Raw genomic sequence first — 23,244 nt, forward strand, 5'->3', positions numbered from 1 at the left:
CTTTAATTTTTACATTTTGTGATGATATCTGTTTTCTACATATATGTTATCAGCAGTAAATAATTTATTTTGGTTCTTCAGGGACAAAATAAGACATTTAACCCACATATATAATTTCCTTCTCTGTGATTCCAAAGAAAAAGTTCTCAAGGATGACATACAGAGCAGAATAAAATAACTAGAAATTATTATAAAAAGGATAAACGATGACATGCTCGTTTTATCTTGTAGTTTATTTTAATCTATTTTATATTTTAATTTATAAATTTATAAGTATGATATATTTATTTGTAATATCTGTATATTTTAATTCTAAAATTGTTTAACTTGAAAAATAAGTATTTTTGAACATGAAAATTGAAACTTTACTTGGTCAAAATAATTTGTATTGCACACCACTTTAGGGAGGAGATAGTATAATTTCTTAGTTTCACAAATAGAAAAACTTAGCTTCTTAGTCACTGTTCATCTTTTTAATATTTTTGTAAACATTGCCCATTCTGGAAAATATAAACCCACTAATCAGTGGGAAAATCACTTTTCCGGTAAAAAGTGCTGGAAATTCAGCCTGCAGTGAAAACGGCACAAAATGTTTAAGCTGTAAAAGTTAAGATGCTACAGCCAGAGGGGTATTTAAGTTATAGAGAAAGATGTCCATGTTGACCCAATAGGAAATCATTTTTAGTGCACATATACTATCCTATGTATTTAATCAAGCAGAAAGTAAACTCCCAGACACAGAGTGAAACACAAGTGGTATGCAAATACAAGCTATTATAGCATAAGAAATTAGAGGTGGGTGTTTAATAGCGAACACTGGGAGAAGAATCCCCTTTATATAGGACATGTTTTTAAAAATGTATTTAAAAATTGGAAATCTGGGCATCAGGTTCAAGATGGTAGAGTGACACAGACAAATGGCTTTTTTTGCTCCCAACTGAAATCACAGCAAATATATATTAAATAGAATATATCCAATGTTATGCACAGAATGAACAGTAGAAACCACTAGCAGAATAGGAATAGAATTTCAATAAATGACAACCTACTGAATAGAGAAAATCACAGCCCAGAAAATGTTTGGAAATTTTCTTCACTGTCCAAAAAAGTCCTGCTAAGCTTCAAACCTATGTTCTTGTGTTGCCAGGGGTGGAGAACAGCTATATACATCATTCAACATTATTATAAATAAAATATATTATAAAGAATGTACTCATTAGCTGTTGAGTTGATTATGATTTCCAGGAAACAGCTGGGTTAGTCGACTCTCCTCAGTGCACTTGTAGATCTGCCTAATGGTTACAGTCTTTTTTGGCCTAAGCTAAACATGTACTCATATCATAAAGATACTGAAATGATTAGGGCTGGAATTTTCTTTTCTTTTCTTTTCCTTTTTTTTTTTGGTCTAAGAAGACACAAAAACCTTCATGCCTACATTTTTTTCCACAAATCTGAAAGTGAGGACTGATGGCATTGAAACAAAATCTCTACCATAATCAACCAAATTCCTCAAAATTGTATTGGACAAATATTTGAGAACACCAATAAAACAAGGGTAAAGGGCGATGATAAACAATAGGATAACCAATCATAGTGACCAAAAGTTATCAAGCAACTAGAAGATACTTTTTTAAAAAACTCTAATAAATATCCTAAGAGAGATTCAAACTGATGTTTTATTCTACTAAAGAAGCACTCTGCCATGAAAGGTGATAAAATAAAACAGTACGTTTTGGGGAATTAAAACTACATGTGTAAATAAAAAATTCATTTAAGGGTTAAATAAGATATGGTTCAGAAATAGTCCAAATTATATTTTACAAATTAAAGGAATTTTCTTTTCCAAGCATGGTGGAATAATGGGAAGAGATTTGATGCTGAGCAAAAAGACCTGAGACATGGAAGCTGAGTGATTCCTAGCTCACACAGGGTATCAAGGCATTAAATTCTAGGCAGTCCAAGTGAAAAGTCCTCACTGATCACTCAGAGCATTTAGCAGAGACCCTAGAAGGGTGACACCTTAGTAGTGGGGTTCAGCTATGTTCTGCTAGATCTGCTGTAAGGTATGCAAGATCTGGCCAACAAAGCTTAAAAGTAAACTTCAAAAGGAAAAAAATTGAACCACAAGTTTTGTGGACTGAATGTTTGGGTTCCCTCAAAATTGATATGCTGAAGTCTAATCCCCAGTGTGATAGTATTTCGTTGTGGATCCTTTGGGAGGCCATTCTATCATGAGGATGGAACCTTCATGAATGAAATTAGTGCCCTTATTAGAAGAGATGAGAGAGCTAACTGGCGTGCTTTCCACCATGTGAAGATACAGCAAGAAGACAGCCATCTGCAAGCAGGAGGAGCGCTCTCTTCAGACACTGACACCTTGATCTTGGACTTCCCAGCTTTTGGAATTGTGAGAAATGAATGTACATTGTTGATAAGCCACTAGATTTATGGTATTTTGTTTTAGCAGTTCAAACTGACTAAGAAAAAAATAACAAACTATCAAAAAAAAGTTCAATTTTCTTTAAAGAGACAGAAGAATATTCAGCACCTAACAACATAAAGTTCACAATGTTGAACGTCCAGTAAAACAAGGGGAAAGTCAATTGTTAAAACCAGTTCCAAAAATGACTGGCTGATAGCATAAATAGACAGGATATTGAAACTGTTATTACCACATTCACATATTTAAAGGAAAAGATGAACAACTAGTGAAGTAAAAGTTAAAAAACTAAAAGAACTTCTAGACATGAAAATTTAAATATTATTTAAAAATTAATTGGATGAGATTAGTAACAGATTAGGCAGTGCAATAGAGTGGGAAACTTGAAGACATAGCAATATATATTAGCTGATGAGAAGCACAGGGAAAATTTTAAAAATGAAGATATTTATGAGCCAATATAAAGCATTTTAACATATCTGAAATAGGAGTTGCCAGAGGTGAAGACTTAGGAAATATACATACATACATACCTATGTATACATTTGTAAAAATTAAGACACTGTTTTCTGAACTTTGATGAAAACAATAAACCCACATATCTAAGAAGCTTAAAGAAGGCAAGTAGACAAAAACAAACAAAAACCCTGTAAGACAGTTTCTAATTAAACTCCTAATAACCAACAAGGAAAAATATTAAAGATAAAATAAAATCTTAAAAAAATCCAAAGAAAGCAGGGAAAAGAACATAAAATAATAAATTGAACGGAAAATTATTGATTGATGTGAACATAAAATTCTGGCTTTTTTTTTTTTTAACTTGGACGTTTCCCAGGAACTGGCTGGAGCTTGGATAGCAGAGCCTCTGTTCTTGAGGGACTTGAAATACACTAAAATACTGGGTTTAATTTAAGGCTCTGGGGTTTAAAATAAAGTGTGAGACTCTTAGAGTGAGGGAGCTTCTCAGCATGAGCCAAATTTAGTAATAATTTAGAAAGGATGAACCACAAAGGGTTCCAAAGCTTTGTGTAAATAAGCAAACATGATCTCTGATACTTATTCTAACTTCTTTATTTTGGAAATTTCCCAAGAACAGCCTCTTCTGGGAGACTACTAGCATTTACTAACTCAGTGGTGGTGAGAAAAATCATGAGCATCTGATTGCCATGTGACCTGCTTAGCTATTAGCCCAAATTGTCATCACCACAAAGTTTTCCAGTGTTTTCAGTTCACGGTAACTCAGGTTTCAAGTTTGTTGAAAATAATTCAAGTCTTCTTTGTAAATTTATTTTCTACTAATATGATGTGTCTTAAACTATTTTCCTTTTTACTGTGCCTGCTTTCTCAGTAGGAACTGTTCTGTGAGACTTCCAACAAAATCATTTTTTAATCACATTTGTAATGCCTTTCTGGAGTTGGGGAATAGCAGACATTGAACAGATTGACTTCAAGGTGAAGGGGAAAACCAAGGCTCTGCTTCCCTTATAGCAACCACGGGGTACATTCCTTCCATAATGATATTTTCAGATTTTCTGCACTTATAAGTAATACTGGCTCACACCAGGCATTCGCACTGGGGTAGTCTTTCTCCAACCGATGGAGCACATTCTTCTCCACGTGGTATTCAATAATCCAGCACTTAATTATTTATTTCTACTAGTAAATTATAACTCAGATTTAATAGTGTCTGTGAGTAAAAAAAAAAAAAAGTCGAGCTTCAATTAGTCCCTTCATAAAGGATAACTTTGGTAGTATAAATAATATGTAACATTTGTGTTAGATGCATGATATAAACAACAGTTTAAGGAATGAACTCATTTTATATGCTAGCTTAAATTAAGAAATATGAGAGTGAGATATAGGTAGATAAAAAGATAGATAGATGGATAGATAGAGTATAAACATGAAACTGAACTGGCAAGTTTTGACTCTGTGAAATGTAACGTATCATGAAAGACGAACTAAGTAAAAGCAAACTCAAAATTTTAACTCTTGTTAAAAAAAATTCATTGACACTGAGACTTTACTGACATTACTATATTCTGATATCTGTGAAAGAGAACTAATGGTTTTGGAAGACTGACTCTACCTTGGACATGGTGAGAAAGGAAGGGGTTGAGAGGCAGATTAGATCAAAGGAGGAGGATTGGAAGTTCTGGAAACACTGACTCTTAGGAAATCAAGAACCTCAGTGAGGAGACAAACTCTAAAGTCCATGACGTGGGGAGTAAATTATATTCATGGTTGTTATTATTTTTTTACAACATTCTGATACTAAAAATTTGAAGAGTATTGAGGTTCATAAATGAGCAATTACTTGAAGTTTACAGCAAAGGAAAATGCAGTCCTGTTACCTAAATTTATGAATGAGGAAATTCCAAAAGTTATAATTCTAGACATACATTAGAGTAAAAAGAATTTTTTAAATTAAGAAATGTTAACAGAACTAGTAAAGGGGAATACAGGCAGTATATAGACAGAACTGATACTTCTGGTTTAATTTTTTTAATAGTGTTTTGAATAAATGGCATAATTGCTCTATCTCCTTTTGTACTTAAAGGCAGTAATATATGGGGGAAAATTAAATACTTTACCTTGTCTCTTTCAGTGTTTTATAAACTCCTTGTGATCAGAGATCATTTGATATGAATTTGATTACTTTCATCGTAGGCCAAGCAGGTACTATCTTCTGTCTTGTGGGATATGGGTTGTCATATAGGCGGTTAAGAAATGATAAACCAAACAGTAAGTGATAGTTTCTAACCTCTTCATAGGACTCACACAGTAGTGGCAAAAAACAAACAAACAAACAAACAAACAAACATAAACTAGCCATAACACAATGCAGGATCAAATACCTACTAATAGATGTACTTGTTCATCTTTAAAATGTGCTAAGGCAATACCGATACAGGACCCGTGAATTCTGAAATGAAGCAGTGGGTAGGGACAGGGGAGGTTTTACCAACAGGTGTGAGGGAACTTACGTACATACAGGCATGAGCTCTGAGGTTCTCACACAGTAAGGGCTCAAGTCAATTCCTGCAGCCTTGGGATAGCTCTTGGAGCTACCTCTTCTCCTAGGCAGCTGTCAGTCTCTTTTGGTTCTTACCTTACGCATTTCTAAGGGGTCGCTGAGTAGAGAAAGCTAATGCTTAAGTTCAAGTAGGGTGTTCTTCATTAGCTGGACTTTGGAATAGGAGACAGCGAAAGAGCTGAAGTCACGTACTTCAAACCAATTCCTTAAATCATGTGGGCACAAAATATTCCAGAGATCATAGCAGTTCAAACTACACACAGCAGTAACTCACCGAGTCAGGTTTTTAATTACCTCAGAAACTTGAATCAACATTGAGTGCTATCAAAAGCAAAATGAATGTACATTAATCAAAGAATATTTTAGTCACATGACATCTTTCATCCCGGGCAAGTTCACAACCCCTGAGTCTGTTTCTCATCACACCTAAACTGAGGAAACAGGATAGCAAGTAGCTTTGAAGAGATTTAATGGAAGAAGGCTGGTATTTAATTTAGACAGATCTACACAATAGTTGCAGAAAGCAAGCACTTTCTCTTATTGGATCTCATTTCTAGAAGTGCTGTATTATTTTATCCCCAGTGATGAAAAAGTGGACAATAGCTCATTTATATGTTCATTGATATCCTGGGCTAAAAATAAGTCTTGATAGGAACTTCTAATACCCACCTAAGAGGGGACTCACTTTTGGAAAGTGTGATAGTTTTTATAATGAAAAATGTATGAATATGTTTATTATTATAGAATAATTGGTTTATTCATATCCCTGGCAAATGGGAAAGCAAGCACACAGAACTATGTTTCACCTTTGGTATTGATATTTTAGACTAAACAGACCAGAACCTTTTCCTGCTCTTCAAGGATATTGGTAAAATATCCTTTTCCTCTTCCTGTCCCTTTGGAAAAGTGGACCAAGGAAGAACCGAAGCCATAACAGAAAAATGGTGATTTCCTGAAGCATCAATTTTCTATCAATAACTATTATAAAATAAACTTCTTACATGAAAATAGCAATTTTCCCTGGACCCTGGTACTCTTGAAGATTTATTCTAATAAGCCTTCTGCAAATAATGAATTATTTTCCTTTAAAGAATCAGATTCAGAGGAGTTTCTGAAATACGTTCATCACTTTTATATGTTGGGAGCTATTTTTAAGATTTCATTATAAAAAAGACATCTACTAAATAAGTTTTAAGATTATTTTATTAAAAGAAAGATGTATGTGACTTTGGAAAAAAGAAAGGATAAATTAATTTGACATTTATAGATAAAATGAGATTTGAAATAAATTGTGTGCTTAATAAATTATCTCCAGGATAAATAACCTACTCTTTTTTACCTTTTATCATTCTGAGTGAGACTTTGTTTGAACCTATTGTTTCTTGTCTAAAAACAGGGTAAAAACTATGATTCTATAGTAAATTCAGGAACCAAACAGAAGATTTATTTATTCATTCTGAAATATTTAAGGGACTTTAACTCTGATCTAGGCTTCATCCTATGCCAGGATTGGCTCTGTATCTGGTTTCTAGTGGATCTCTGGCTATAGAGAGAGGTGTGAATACAAATGCAGTGGTGACATTCTCTGGCCAGTCACTCAGGCACAATGAAATGTAAGTTTCTGATTTGAAGTCAAACTCAATTGATTTTTATTTCAGATCCTTGTTCAGATCCTTGTAGAAGTGGTACCTTCGCAGTGCTAACTTGCCTTTCCCCACCAGGCAGCAGCTTTACCTGAGCTTCTGTCTCGTTTTGGTAACTCACACACTGCCAAAGTACTGGGGAGTGGGCAGGTCCATCAGTTACCCGATGTTTTATCCATCCATACAGGCAATTTAAGAAACATCTATTCCTTATACTGTGAGAATTTTTCCACATAGGTTTTATTGAATTGTCCCTTTTTGCTGTTCCCGAAGGCTCATTTGACAAAGCAGCTTTCTCTACTCACTATGTGTCCCTCTTGGGTGCATTCAAGGTTCAGTTTATGATACTCAAAAACCAGAAAACCTGCTATTAATTAAGGTTAAAGGTTAAAGGGCAGGGCCAGGGAATAAAAGTAAGTAACAGGTGAAGTAAGTAGCAATTGGCTAATGAATTTTATTATCCGGATACAAGGAATTGCAATCAAGTGAGGCAAGAGCTAAAAAACAAAACAGCACAAGAGTGACATGAAAACGAAAAATCAGCATTCATGGGGGCAGAGGAGTCTTCCTAGAGGCGAACTAAATGCCTGTTCATGTCAACTTATTCCGTGACTCCTGGTCTGGCTTTATTCCTCTTGGTTTGATGTCCCTGCATCCTACGTGCTTGCCCAGAAGAGAAGTTTGTCCTTAAGAGGAAGTTTTACTAAGCTTATTAGTCTGCCCAATATAGGAAGTCTGAAATATTACCATATCTTCTTGAAAAATATTCTCAGCAATTATTGTATTGCTGTGGCAATGTGTAGCTAGAAGGACTGGGCTTTGGAGTCAGGCATGAAAGGTGAGTTGAAATCTTAAATAACTGTTGTTCAGTAACTGAAGAATCTAACATAAGTTAATTAATTTTCCTGAGATAAAACTTTCTCACCTATAAAATTTGGATAAGAATAAAAAATGGTAAGGTAGTTGTTAGGACTCTATATAAAAAACTGACTACCTTGCCTAATACAGTACTAAAAAAATTGCAGTTTAATATTATGGATAGTAATGATGCTATGAAAAATACCTCCCCCCCATCAGAAGATACTCCATGAATGTGAACCACATCGGGTATTATAAATTTTTAAAGAAACCACAATCAATCAAATGATTTTATGGGCTCATATAATCATAAAATTGGAGAGTATCCAAATATCTCACCTTAGAAGTAATTCTAATAATTAATAGGCTTTTTTTCCCCCATACCTCAGAGTAATCCAAAATTTTAAGTGCAGAATGAATTAACTATTTTTCACTTTTGGAAAGTTGACATTTAGCCTTTTAGCTGAATGATCAGTAAAAATGTAATTATGTTGAATTTAGAGGAAAAAATAGTTTCCTGTTTCTGGATTATAACATTGTTAAGCAGTTCTACTCAGAAATTTTTAAATCATAGATAGACTAGGTATTTAATAAAAAATACAAAATTAATTTGTCAATATTGTACATAAAATTTTTGTTGCTTCTTTTCTCTAAGTAGTCTAATTTATGAAACAGACAAAAATGCCAGTATTTTTTATTTTATGTATGTTAAATTCTATAATTATCTCGATCAGTTCCTAGTGTAAAACTTAAACACCATGACCTTATTATAGATGGCTGTAATTAATCTCAAATTAAACACTTTATAATGGATAGGGCCATAGAACACCACCTTAGAAGAAGAGAATAATCTAAAGGGCTCTAATTATTCACATTGTAACCTCAGGCTGATAGGTAGAAAAAGACTGAGAAATCTTCTAGTTTGACTCTGTTTTTTTTTTTAATATTCCAACCATTGATGATTTTTAAAAAATGAGTCCAGACACCAGAAGTAGCAATTGTAAATAAATAAATAAGATAAAAATATTGAAAATAAAGGGCTATGAAGAAATTCAATTCAAAGCCCTGTACTCAAGATGGAAGAGAGCCATACTCATACACCACAATTCATTCTCTAATCATGGTCTTGTTATAAGGGAACTATTTTTTGTGTTTTATTTTATTGGTGAGTTTGCATTTCTTTTAGCATTTTTACTGATGTTAATCCTGCAGGGAGGAAAGCAAGATGAAAGCCTTCTAAAAAGAGGTGGGTGAGTTCAATGTATGGAAAATGTTTTCCAGAATGAAGAAACTGTGTAAAGTTTGCCCCTCAGTCCCAGTGGACTGTGGTAAGGAAAAGTGGTATAGGTTAAGGAAACAACTATGAGGCACGTTTCTCTAGATTTCACTTCTCTGGGCTCAAACTGAAGAAGAGTGTTGTGTAGGTACATTATTCATCAGGAAAACTATCATATGATCCAGCAATTCTACTTCTGGGTATTTATCTAAAGAAAATGAAAACACTAACTTGAAAAGATAGATGTACCCCATGTTTATTGCAGCATTATTTACAATAGCCAAGATATGGAAACAACATAAGTGTCCATCTGTGTTTCATTGATAAAGAACATGTGAGGTGTACACACACACACACACAGGAACATCATTCAGCCATAAAAAAGAATGAAATCTTGTCATTTGCAAAAACCATGGATGGACCATAATGGCATTATTCTAAGTGAAGTAAGTCAGACAGAGAAAGAGAAATACCATATGATCTCAATTACATATGGAATCTAAAAAACAAGGAAAACAAAAAAACTATTTCATAGATACAGAGAATGGATTGATGGTTGCCAGATGGCAGGGGTGGATGTAGGCAAAATGGTATTGGGGGTCAAAAGGTAAAAATTCTAGTTTATAAAATAAGTAGATCATGGGCATGTAATGTACAGCATGATAACTATAGTTAAAATACTGTATTGAGTCTTCATCACAAGAAAAAAAGATTCTGTAACTGTGTGTGGTGATGGATGTTAACTGGACTTATTGTGGTGATTATTTCACAATATATGGAAATATTAAATCATCATGTTGTGTCTTTAGTATATTAATATAATGTTATATGTCATTTATACCTCAATAAAAAAGAAGAGTGTATGTGCTATATATATTGTATATAAATCATGAGAAAGTTTGATCTGACGTCGATTTTCCACTCTGAAGAGAATTCCAGTCTAGAGAAGACTTCCTGGCAACCTGGGGTCACAGAGAGTGCCAGGCATGGTTGAGCAGAGACAGCCTGCCCTTCTTGCCCCATCCCTGATTCCTATGTATCATGAAAGGAGATCGCAAGATCCACATTTCCTGTGGGGAAAGTATAAAGTAACTGACTTATTGAAGAGTTGCCAGAATGAGTGTTCACATATAGGCAGAGTGCGTATTTGTCCTAGAGCTATAGAATGAGCCATCAAGTCTTGAAACTTAATGAGAATCGTAGTCAGATCTTGGAGTAATACAGTGCCAAAGACAGCTGAGTTAAATCAGTCAGCTAGGGCAGATGGTCAACTTACTGTGTTGTGCGCCATGCTGAGAGAACAGACTCCAAGTTGAATCCTACCAGGAGCAAAGACCAGTGTAGATACCAGCAAAGAACCTGGAGAGAAACCCTGGACAGTATCATTTAATTACACGTAAGGATCAGAAGAGTCAGGAGTCCCATTGAAGAGCTGACTGGCTCACTTAAGGACCAGGTGCAGATCAAGACCCTTCTTCCACCCTATACTCTCTGCCCTCCAAAGACTTATACTTTCTCTTGTAACAGGAATTCATCTTGGGGAGGAAAATGGGAAAAGGAAAATAGTCCCATTAAAGACCTTGTGTCTGAAGTGATTACATACTTATTCAAATGATACTATGCAATCAGAGAAGTCTGATACACCATTAATTGACTCTTTTAAATAGCATTTCATCCTGTCCCCTCCTGCAGCTCAGAAGATTAAATTACTGGGGGTAAAGATGCCATGTTTTACTAATCTGAGTTTTGTGAGTAAATTTGCTATTCAGCTAAATTGTAATGTTTGTTTTCCAATTTAAATGTAGGCTTTGTAAGAACAGACAGTGCATCTTTTTGAATTGCATTTGTACAGGCCTGTAGCACAATATTATTTTGGCTATTTCCCTATATGTTTATGTATCCAATAAATACTGAATTGGGAATAACATATTTTAATGGTCAAGATTGCTACTGAGTACACAGATGGCTTAAATATTTTAATATTTAACTAAGAAAATAAGAAAATACATGTGAAAATGTAAAAATAGAGTAAAAAATTACAATAACAAGAAAACAAGAAAATCAGCAAATGCAGAAACCACAGACTCCACAATTTTTTCCCTTAATAAACTTTATCAATTTTTTTCTACAATATTATAGAAACATTCTGAAAATTTCAGTAAAGATAATTAGATATTTTTTGAAAATAGATTACTAAATTTATCATTACAATTAGAGCAAATTAAAATTATGAATAGACTTATTTATTTCTTTTGTCTTTTTGCCCTGTACTTTGAAGACTTCACAGGACAACAATTAACTAATGAATTAATTTATCCAATAGTTTTTAGACATCTACTGTGAGCCTAGAAGGCTGTTGGGTCAGTCATTAATACCAAATCACAAGGTTGAAAAGAATTCAAACCTATCATATGAAGGGCTGGCACTCTGGAGGGGAAACAAGGCATGCTAGTGAATAATTAAAGCAATGTGGGAAGATAATATGAAGACCCATACAGAGAAGCTCAATGGAACAGACAGGCGAAAGCCCTTGACTTGCAGTGTCAGGGAAATTTTTAGGAAGAAATATGAGTTTGAACTTCAAAGGCAAATCAAATTCCTCTTGCACCAACTTCAGAGCACCTGAATGTACAAAGCATGTATTAACAGATCTGAAAGGAAAAATAGACAGCAAGACGAGTCCTTCTTCAACCATACCAAAAAATAGAAGGTAACACTTTCAAACTCATTTTACAAGGCCAGCATCACCCTGATGATACCAAAGCCAGACGAGGATACTACAAGAAAAGAAAACACAAGCCAATATACCTGGTGATCATAGACGAAAAATTCTCAACAAAATATTAACAAACTAAGTTCAACAGTACATTAAAAAAGTACATTCTCTAACACAAAAAAAAGGTAAAACGTGAAGTGATGAATGTGTTAACTCGATTGTGGGAATCCTTTGACAATGTCTGTGTATATCTAATCATCATGTTGTACACTTTAAATATGTTACAATTTTACTTGTCAGTATACCTCGATAAAACTCAAAAATTAAGTTCCTCATGAAAATTATGGTAGGAAAGACACACCAGGAAGAAGCCTAGTTTGAACAAAAAGAAAAATTTTAAGAATATTTTAAATATTTTAAATAAAATTCTTTAGAGTTCATCTTCTAAATGAGCCAGTTATTCATGATGTATAATTGTTTTCCAAAACATTCCTAAATTATACTTTCATCTTTGTGTTTTCTTTTTTCATGACTGATAAATTGGATTTGACATTCTTCAAATCAGTTACAGTTTTGTATGGTTTAGTTTTCTTGGTCAAATGACATTATAATCTATTTACTATTATAATCAATTTTCTGGCTGAATGATGAAAACTTAAAAAATATAAACTAGTCTTTTCCAGTAGTAAAAGCCTATGTTTTCAATGAGACCATGCTATTTGCAATTGTTTTTCAGTTATATTTTGGAAAGTCAACTAATGTTTCATCCTTTCATTTTTTTTCACGTCTGCTCCAGGCAGATTTTCTTCTCACCAAATTCCCCAGAGTCATCTTTATTAATAATTGTGGTGTCTACATGTTGCCAAGCCTGATGACCCAGTGACCAAATCTATCATAATACTTGATGTTTCTCCAGCAGTTAATCATGCTATCTTTCTTCAAATACTTTTTTTTTTTTAATTTGAGTTTTAGGTCACTATACTCAGCTCTCTTTCTATCTCACTGACCACTATGTTAGTCTTCTTTGCAGGAATCCTCCTTCTTTTTGGAATCTTTAAATGTTGCAATGCTTAAGGGCTTAGACCTTGAACATCTTTTTGTCCCTTTATAGTCATTTTCCCTGGGATGTGTAGTGTTAAAAACATCAAAAATGTCTAAATTTAACCCCGTGCTTGAACTTCCATATTTACCTATCTAAACCTCTCCTTGATATGACCATTTAGATCTAGCAGGCATCTTAATCTTACTATGGCTTTAGCTCAACATTTGATTATTGCACTCAGACCTATTCTTTTCCAGGTATTTTCAATTTTATAAAATGATGCTGCATTGAAATATATCCCAAGTCTATTTTAATCACTTTCACTGCTGTTATGCAACCAACCTAGCAACCACAGTCTCTTGCCTTGATTGTGCTTGTCTCCTAATTTGTCTCACTTCTGCTATTTTTGTTCCTACCCATGGTATATTCTTTCATACAGTAGTCACTGTGACTATTTTAATATACAAGTCTTACTTACAAGTCTCTTAAATTATTCCAATTCCTTTCGATGAACTACTCTCCTCTAGATGGTCTGGTTCCTGCTTCACTCAAATACCATCCCTTATTTTTTTTTTTTCCTTTTGCCCATTATAGTTTAAACACTTGACTTTTTATTTTGTTTTTCTGTTTCTCAAACATGCTAAGCATGTTTCCAGCTCTTCTTAAAAACCTCTTTCCCTGGATAAAAAGAAGTCTTACCTTCTTCCCTCTTGTCTGCCTCTGCACAAATAGTAACTTCTTCCCTTTTCCACTTGTTCTGAAATAGTCACGCCTATTTATTCTCCATTTGTGCAAGGATACTATTTACCTGTCAGTACATGACATTATCTTATTTATATACTCACTTTTGACTTTTTATTTTTTTTATCATGTCTTCCTTACTAAAATATAAAGTCTAAGAAGGAAAAAGACCAAATCCAAATCACATATTCAGTCTAGCTCCCATGTATCTAGAATGACTATATAAGTATTGTCCACTTTAGCAAGAAAGATTACTAGAAAATGTATTGCCCCAAGATAGGATGGCCACTGTAAAGAAAAACTTAGCGAGATAAGATGGACCAATAGAAATTTTAAGACTTTAGATTTAAAACAAATGTTAGTTACTGTTTTCCTGGAACACTGAGGAGTATTTTATAAGTGTTAACTTCTGTGCTAAATACAAGTATCTGAAGAAGTTTCCACATTCAAGCAGCTTTCAAGGACTATTATGCTTAGCATGAATGAACTGCCATAGAATATGTTTATCATGTTACTAGTAAAGGAATCTTCAATATTACCCTGAAAATATTACTCAAAATTAAATACCTGATGGGTGTTAAGTTCCATGTATACAGAATTCACCTGGAGAAACATGAAAATATCTGGTTAGCACTGTCTGTGAAATTGACCTTAGAGAGAGTAACAAGATAGTTTCTAAACAACATTATCAATTAAAATGAGGAATTAGGCAAATTAAATGAAATCCTGTATGTTTTAAAGTTCCAGGAAGCAGAAACAAACAAAGATTTCTTATACGATCTGACTTAAATATGCAAAGATAATCAGACTTCTTTTCCTATAATTTCCTGAGAAGAGTATCTGCAAATTTCATTCATTCTGCAAAAGTTAGCACTGTTGATTCTTTATCAGTGACACTATTTGAAACTCTGGACTTTACATGTCCTCATTCACTGTCAGACCTAGGATCACAGCTCTTACTATGTAAAGACCTAAAACAGTGTTGCAGCTTGATTCCTTGACTTCACATATTAATGTGCAAAAAGACTAGCATATTCCAAAATTTATACATGCACTTGAGGTCATCTTAATTACCACTCATCTTTTTTTTCTGCCTAATTACAAGGTTATCATATCCACAAAGAAATAAATCTTTAAGTTAACTAGCTCATCAAGGAGGTTTTGACATGCCAAAAACCATATTATGGCTACAGCGAAATACCTGAATAAATCTCTTGAAAAAAAATCTTTCTTCTTTTCTTTCACATGTGTTTCATCTTTTCTAGATGATTCAAGACTAAATAAAGCCTGTCTTTTATGTAATCTAATTAAATACAGTATGGGGTAAACTCGGCAGAAATTCTCTGATGAAGAAATTCTCAGATGCTCAGTTAGGAGATTGCATTTCTAAAATGTACAACTGTCCTGTAGAAATGCAGAGCTTGCATAGGACTAGTAGTGGAATCCTCTGACCACCTTCTGCTAACTGATATAAAATATGGAAATCCTAGCATCTAGATGTTAGCAAGGGCCTTAGGAGTACTCTAGGCTGAAACCATGGAGTGCTATGTGAGTATAGATAGCAGTTTTATAACATCTGCCTTTGATCAGTAGTGGCTGATAAAATGCAAGTCTACAGTTCATTTTAACTGTTTCCAGGTTTTTAAAAATAAAATATTTATTCTGAATATAATATGCCATTATAAATGTATTCAGATATAGGACATTTTCATTTTCATTTAATGAGGAATTCATTTCTGAGCTGATGTGCCTTTTATTTGTGGAAGCTCATCAAGGGATTGCTCATTTCCTTGTATAATGCAGTTTACTTTGCACAACCAGGCAGCTTTCACTGGCTGATTACACTAATTTCTTTTTCCTAGCTACCCTTGGAAGTCTTTGATACTGTAGAATCATACCGACTGTTGCCATAGGGGAAACTTTTGTGAATCTCTGATATAAAATGTTCTATTTTGAATAAAAAGGATTCCCCAGAAGTGGATTTTAAATCCCTTTTAGACATTTTCTGCTGGCTGTTAACTCTGTATTCATTATTATGTCCATGACTGTTATGTGTGATATACTTCAATAGAAGTTTTATGGATGATTTTTAATATCTGCACCTTCATAGATTAACACACTTTCCTGATTATTAGATCTGCATTTTCATGGTTTGCTTGCTAGTGTTTTATATTGGTTTGTACTGATTCACTTAAATTCATGCCCCAGTTTACTCTTTTTTTTTAACAATTATGAATTGTAACCTGATATGCAAAACACACCATGTCTGTTGTTGGGCATCTGGCAATGGATAAAGTATGTCTGACCCTGTACCTTTTATTTCTACTGTACATGAGACTAAACACTAAAAAATGATCAATTTAATTGACTATTTAAATATAAGTATTATAAAAATGATAAAGAGGCAATTCCATTTTATAATTTCTTTTGTAAATAATGACATACATTGCTTGTCATGGTCAAAGAAGACTACTATAGTTCACTGAGAAGAGTAGAATTAATATTACTGATCTCTAAAAATTGGTCGTTTAAGGGTAGGGCTTTGCTGCAAATAAATGAGTTGGCCTCAGGTGAAGAAAAACAGTATCTATACTGTAGTAAACATGATATGGAGAACATTTTGTGCAGTGATTTTTCACTTCAGTGGATTTTTTGGATCAATTAAAGGTAGCATAATAAATTATGAGACACTTAGCTCCTTAAGATTGAAACCACAATAAAATGATTAACTAGATTCTAACATTATTGGCTACCAGCTTTAGGTTGAAGTTGATGGAAGTTTAATGCACACTAAACTAATTTCATTTTGTCAGTTTTTGTTTGTTTATATGTTTTCATCATTTTCCATACTTTTATTTTCCTCAGTACAACTGTAATCTCTGTCAGCATTCCAGTGAATATTGGATGCTTCTTATTTTAATTTATTCTGTAAATGACATATAAAAAGAACATATTTTCTGGTACTATCAGAAAGTTCAATCAATGAAGAAATTGTATTAATTTTTAATAACTGTGGGCATATTTAGTCTTTGGCAAGATTTACCTAGTTGCTTAGGTGGAAAATTTTAAATGTAAAAAAATGAAATGTAAAAAGAATCTTGTTTTAATGATATTCACCATTTTAAAAATATCAACATTCTAATTTGAACCTGTGTAAACATAACTTAAGTGAATCTTTTTAACAGAATTTTTCTTTAAGACATTAAAATGTGCCAACTATCCACCAATGAGTAAGTACAGAAAAACCGACAGATGCCCAGGAACCCCTGTCTACCTTCCACCATTCAGTTCTGTTGCAAATACACACAGTAGATAACTGGCTTCAGCAGTTGTGGTTTGTGGTGCCTTCTGTTGCTGAACGCTCTTCATTCAGACTTGGGGATACAGCAGATAAAGAATAATTTGTTATCCTTTTTTTTTTTGCATGCATTTTTAGCCTTGAACTAGAACAATAATTGTAATATCTCAACTGATTTATTAAAATGGGTTTTGTTAAAATGAGAACTAATCCATTGAGCAATAAAAAGGGTCGAGGTAAGACAAATGAATTTCATATGTAAATGACTTTAACCAGCTGAATTGAAATATGTTTGAATTATCTTTCACTTGTAGTTATTGTGTTACCAGTAAATTGGATTCATAAACTTTTATGCAAAAAGAGATTTTATAAGAAATAATGCTTCCTACGTGTTATACTATTATTTATATGATTATAAGCAGACATCACCATCATTGCTACTCTTTAATAGAGAACAAACTTCAGCCGAATTTTATAAATGTAAAAACATACAATTTTAAGTATTGATTATTATTTAGGCAGTTATTTAGGATGGAAGATTTTAGAGGAATGTGTGAGATGTCTACTATCTGTGATCTCTGACAAGTCACTATATCTCAATAAGCCTCAAGGTCATGTCTGTAAATAGGGATAGTAACATTGTCCCTGCAGCTTCCTTAAGGATTAAGAGACATAATATATGGATAACAGTGAGTAAGGCATCTCACCTTCAGTAAGTACTCAGTAAATAGATGTTATTTTCCAAAACAGCAAGAAAAATTGCTTAGATGAGGAATGGCTACTTTAGTTAAATTTGCCATGTAGTCTACAATTTTACAATTCTTTAATGCTTTCATTTATAAAGCTTGAATATTCTATTATCCAGCAGGATTGAAGAAATAGGAGGTAAAAGATATGATGTATAGCCATAGCACATATGTAACTATTTATGAAATAATTAGAAAAGAATGAAACAGAATAAAAAGTGTTCCAGGGGAACACTTCTGATATAGAAAATCTAAGACACAGATGAAGTTAAAACAAAAACAAAAACAAGAAACAAACAAAAAACAGTTCTACAAATGCACATTTGACCTAGTGAAAAAGCAAGCGAAATAAAAGTCGTAAGGTTGTAAGAAACGAAGACAGAAAAACTGTCCATGGGACACCCATGAGGCTTTCTCATGTTATCTGTCAATCTCTGGTGGAACAGACCTCGTTTTCAATGAGTTAACAATGGAAATAAGAGAAAAAGGCTTGGATCTGAGCCAGATGAAAGTTGAGATTGTGATTTTTTTTTTCTATAAAGCTGGAAACCCTAAAAACCTCTTACTACAGTGGGTACCCTAGGAAAAACATGCCTTGAGAATTACATCTACTGGGAATTACTGTCAACATGGAACTTTGGAAACTGTGTTCATACCAGTTTTAGAGCTCAAAAACATCTGAGCAAAATACCTTCTTTGACGTACTCCTGAATGTTACTGCCAGTAGACACTTAGCAGGAAAATCACAGATATTCTCTATAGGCCATGGTTTAAACACAGATATTAAAAAATCCTCATGCAAAAAGTTCTAAAAAACATGAGTTCACAAAGAGGACTCAGAAAATTTACAAAGAAACAAGCCACAGGGAGCCAGAGTAATCAGAAACAAGCAGCAGAATCAGACCTACGTGAACTACAGACATTTGAATGTCCAGATAGAGACTCTTAAGTGAGTCTGTTTAGTATGCTTAAAGAACATTTTAAGAATCATATATAATATACAATATTGCTATGAGCTAAATTGTGCCCTTCTAAAATTCATATTTTGATGCCCTAACCCCTGGTCCCTCAGAGTGTGACTCTATTTGGAAACAGGGCCTGTAAAGAGGTAATTAAGTTAAAATGTGGCCATGGGGTGGGTCCTGATCCACTCTGAATGTGTCCTTAGAAGAAGAGAAAACTTGGACCCACAAAGAGACATCAGGGATGCAGGCACACAGAGAAAATACCATGTGAGAACACAGCAAGTAGGTGGCCGTCTGCAAACTAAGAACAGAGGCCTCAAAAGAAACCATATTGGCCAGGCTTCTTGCACTTCCGTCTTGCAGTACTATGAGAAAATAAATTTTTGTTTAAACCATCCAGTTTGTGCTATTTTGTTATGACAGTCCTAGCAAAATAATATGCTATAAAAATGAGCAGACATATTCAAAAAATAAATAGATGTTCAGTAAGAAAGCACATTACTTGAAACCAGATACTTAGTTGACATTAGCAGATGAATTAACCAAAACACTCTTGAAGAGGAAGAATGAGGAGCACCAATTTGCCTTATCTCAAGACTTATCTGACAGCCTTACTAATTCAGACAAAGTGGAATGCCTGCAAGCATAGACAAATGGACTGCAGTAGTGGTATACAGAGTTATGACCCCGGAGTAGGATAGCCACTCATCCTAGTCTTCTGAGCGCAGTTTAGTTTACACCAGTTTTCTTGATGTCTCACTTAGTTTAGCATAATTAGCACCCCTCAAAACTCTGCCTTTGAATCAATATCATATCACCTGATCTCCACACTGTGGATCTTTGAGGAAAGGGCAAACTAGTTAAAAAGTGTTACTGGCAAAACCAGTTCACCCTAAAAGAAAAATGAAATTAGATGCCTGTTCACACCAAATTACAAATTCAGTTGGTACAAGCCTTGTGAAAATAGTTTAGCATTGCATACAGAGGGCTGAAACGGAGCAAATGATCCTGCACCCGAGCATTGCGCGCTCTCTCAAGCTAGAGAAGGACTGTCTTTCTCTAATGGTCTGTTGGAAAGCACACTGTATTCTAATTGACCTGTCAAGTGGGGGACATCTTTTGCAATTCGACCTTCCTAGAAAAGCACTTTTTTTTTTTGAACTCTCACAGAAGGTCCTAATATGCTAGCACTGGCCCTGCCTGTCTGGACTTTAGTTCTAAGTAGTTATTATGTGAGATCACTTTAATTTTTGATGATACAATTCTCATTATTGACTCACATTTTATTCACTGTTGTCTAGAGTCCTAAATCATTTTCATGTGTGCTGTTACCTAACCATTATCTCCATCTCGTGTGAATACTCCTGACTCGTCTTGTAGGCCAAAGTGCGTGCTCTTAGGAGGATGATATTGTACAAAAAATAAAGTGGGAAATTCTGAAGTCATAACTGCATTCAAAGCCTGAATTGTGACTTTGAGAGAGGTGCTCAATCTTTTGGAACTTTGACTTCCAAATCTATAAAACCTGGAGAATAATAATACTCCATAGGACCGTGGTGATAATTAAATGAGATAACTCAGGTAAAAAGCATTCAGTACAGTTTCTCACACATAATAGCACTTAATGAATGCTGATTCTTGGAGTTATATTATTTACTTTTATTAAATTTAATTTATTACAATCTTTTCTTAACTTCCATCCTCAAATGTAGTGGGTTTTTTTTTTAATTTTGCCATCTATAATTATATTACCTATGCATTCATGAATTTAAAGGAGTTTCAATGACATTGTCCTAATAATTGCACCAAATTATCTAATAGTAAGAGGTCAAAAACCAAACAGTGCTCATGGCATCTCACAGCATTCTATATCCTTGGTAAATATCTATCAATTTGCATTGGAGGTAGTTATTTGACAAATAACTATTATATTTATTTTACTTGAATTTAGTGTATATTTTAATCACTATATCCCATGATTATTATATTGCTATTACCCTATCCAAAAACAGCTGAAAAAAGGTTTAAGAAAAACTTTGTATTGAATTAAAAAAAAACAGAGAAGAAGAAACTCTAAGCACCATAGTAGAAAAACAATATAAAATACAGTATAAATGTCATGTGGCATTGATACTAAAAATGCTTATATCTTGAATATAATGTTAAATCAAGATTACATCTGGTAACCTAGTACTTAAAGACATTGTTTCTCCTACGTCTACATTTTTCAATGTGTTCATTTGAAGCTCCAGAGAAAACCTGAATTTTCTCTTCTTCACATTGGCAATTAGAAAATATAGAAGGTATTCGATTAATAAAACATTCTTTATTTTTAAAATATTCAACTATAAATCTGCATACATGTGTAAGAACAATGTTTGAAGGGATATGCCTCTGGCATAATTTACTTCTTCAAAGAGCCCCTGAGATCTGAACAATGGGCTAAACCCTTGTCGCCTGCCTCTGCGTGCTACAATTATGTTCAACTTTGTCTGAAAGTAACAAATACACAGAAAAAAAAAAAGTTCCATAACACACAGAGTGAGTAAATTTGTTAACTCTATAGACTGGATTCAAATTCTGTCAGTCTTTCAAAAATTAGAGAAATATAGAAATGCTGAAGCCAAATTGGGGTAACTTATAGGAACATATCAAAATTCTCTAAGCAAAATGAAGTACTTCAAAACGAAACTCCAAGGTTGCTAATGCAGATTGGTCAACAAGTTTCTCCCTAGTGAAGAATTTAGAAAAACTATTTACCTTTATAGGATGTTGTTGGTTCCTTTTAAAGTAAGCAAGGTTAAGGGGAAACCAAGCAATTTGCCAGTTTCAAAACTGATTGTTTCTGTTGAGTCTTATTGTGGTAAAAGTCTAAACTATGGAGGCAAAGATATGAGATCAAACCAAAACTATTTGCTGTAGAAAGCTGGATTGTTAAAAGTTGATCTTTTTTTTTTTTAAATTGATCTTCTAAACATAACCAGATCAGTTACTGCTTCCCGTTATTTTTTTCCTTATATAATAGACATGTTTCTAAAAACAGTATACCCTTTATGTTAAAAATAATTTTAGAAATAGAATATAAAATTGTTTATAATATTATCATCTAATAAGATGATTTTTATTTGTTCACATTTCTCTTATAGTCTACCAATGTGAAAATGTATTTTCTATAGTCAAAATGATACTAAAAATATTATTTGATGTGCTAAAATTTTAATCTAATGGTCTTTCATGTAATTTCCTAATAATGTTAGCTGCCACATCTTATTTTATCACATATTATTATATTATGACATATTTTGCTGTATATATATATATATAATATAATAATCTGTTGCGATGAAAGATAATTATAAAAGAAAGACATTACCTTATTTTTATATATTTAACGTAGAATCATTTGTTTTGCTAGTTTAGGCACTGAAACAGTAAATAAATTTTTGGAGAAAAATACTTTTCTTCTATTACATTTTCCTCTTTAGGATTATTAGTATAAATGTCACCTTTTGGGCTCTTCATATATTTTTTCCAAAGGAAAAATGCCAAAATTAAAAACTTCTGGAAAGTGAGCACTTAATAATGTGCAAGGGACTGGGGCTACAACACTCATCAGTTCAGATGAGGTTCTCCTTCCCATGGTGTTTACATTCTAGTACTGGAGACAGACCATAAATTATAAAATTTAAAAATGTGTGTTATTGTTTCAGATAATAAAAAGATCTATGAAGGCAATTAAACAAACTAATGGAATAAAGTGAGGGGGTGGAATGGAATTTGAGAGGGGGTAAGAATAGCAAATTTAGCTGCGGAAGGCCATGGAGGGTCTTTCTGAGTGAGATGTGAATAATGGGAAGGAGGCAAAGAGGTCCCAGGGAGAGCACCCCCAAGGAGAGAGAAGACAAGAACAAGAGAGAGAGCTCCCTTATTCAAGGACTAGAAAGGCCAGCCAGGGTGAAATAGGATAAGAGATTAGAGAGATCATAAAGGTCTAGAACACGGAAGGCGTTGTTACTCATGTAAAAGTCATTAACAGGATTTAACAGGGAAGCGACGTGATCGTAATGTGCCTTCTCTAAAGCTCATTCTGGCTATCATGTGGGCAATGGGTGTTTGCAGGTAAGGAAAAACAGAGAGCCCAGAATGAAGCCATCACAGCATTCCTGTGAGAGAGAATGGTGATCTGTACTAGGACATGGAGAGTAGACATAAAGAGAAGCGGATGGATTAGGGTTACACTCTGCAGATAAAGTCGGCAGGGCTCAGTGATAAACTATAACTGACGCATGAAAGAAAGAGAAGATGCTAAAGTAGTAGGAGTCAGCTTGGTCAGTCTCAAGAACTCAAGGGTATTTCACCAATCACTAAGAAATTATCCTTGTTAATTAAAAAGAAAGAAAGAAAAAAAAAACTTAAAACAAACAAAAAAGACAACATTTTGCCAATCAGTTTCTTCTCATACTTCTTATACTTCGTACTTTA

General features: G+C 33.7%; 1 long non-coding RNA gene across 2 annotated transcripts in view; it reads left to right on the plus strand.

Moving 5' to 3' along the window:
• Positions 1-23,244, plus strand: part of LOC140696987 (uncharacterized) — a 244,916-nt gene that overhangs the window by 147,745 nt on the left and 73,927 nt on the right. The window lies entirely within an intron of this gene.

Source organism: Vicugna pacos, chromosome 6 (assembly GCF_048564905.1).
Source record: "Vicugna pacos chromosome 6, VicPac4, whole genome shotgun sequence".
NCBI lineage: Eukaryota > Metazoa > Chordata > Mammalia > Artiodactyla > Camelidae > Vicugna > Vicugna pacos.